This window comes from Pteropus medius, unplaced genomic scaffold, assembly GCF_902729225.1.
Source record: "Pteropus medius unplaced genomic scaffold, Ma_sr-lr_union100, whole genome shotgun sequence".
Lineage (NCBI taxonomy): Eukaryota > Metazoa > Chordata > Mammalia > Chiroptera > Pteropodidae > Pteropus > Pteropus medius.
This window is the reverse complement of record NW_024351731.1, coordinates 6,116,828-6,117,325: the sequence shown is the minus strand read 5'-3', so window position 1 is coordinate 6,117,325 and position 498 is coordinate 6,116,828. Positions and strand designations below refer to the sequence as shown.

The window sequence follows — 498 nt, the reverse complement described above, 5'->3', positions numbered from 1 at the left end:
AAGGCCAGGGAGAGGGACCCCCGACCCAGCCTCAGAGAGACAGAAAGACAGACACACAGGACACACAGAGAGACGTGGGACATGGAGACAAACGGAAGGATGGAGCTGAGAAGTAGCAAGACGGGCAGAGACACAGGGACACGGACAGCAGAGCACACACGGGCGGGGCCGGAGCCCTGGAGGCGGGCGCACGGCACGGCGGGGTCGGCGGGGTCGGGAGAAAGGCCAGGCGGAGGCACTGAGGCCCCGGAGCCCCTGCCGGGCGGGGCGGGCAGGGCAGCCGGGCCACCCCGGGGCCCCAGGCCGCTGAGGTCCGAGCTACATGACACAGCACTTCGTTTTGTGCGTGTGTGGCTCTTTGAAACGCAGTCTCTGTCTGGGCCGGTATTTTTCCAAGTACATGAGCTGTTTACTGTTGATGGCTCCACGTCGCTTCCTGCAAAGACAGGACGTGGGTAGGGATCGGGCGGGACCCAGGCTGGGCCACCCGCCCTGCCC

General features: G+C 65.9%; 1 protein-coding gene across 4 annotated transcripts in view; it reads right to left on the bottom strand.

Annotated features, from left to right (window-relative positions):
* Positions 1 to 498, bottom strand: part of PTP4A3 (protein tyrosine phosphatase 4A3) — a 14,611-nt gene that overhangs the window by 7,480 nt on the left and 6,633 nt on the right. The gene's annotated exons all lie outside the window — the stretch shown is intronic.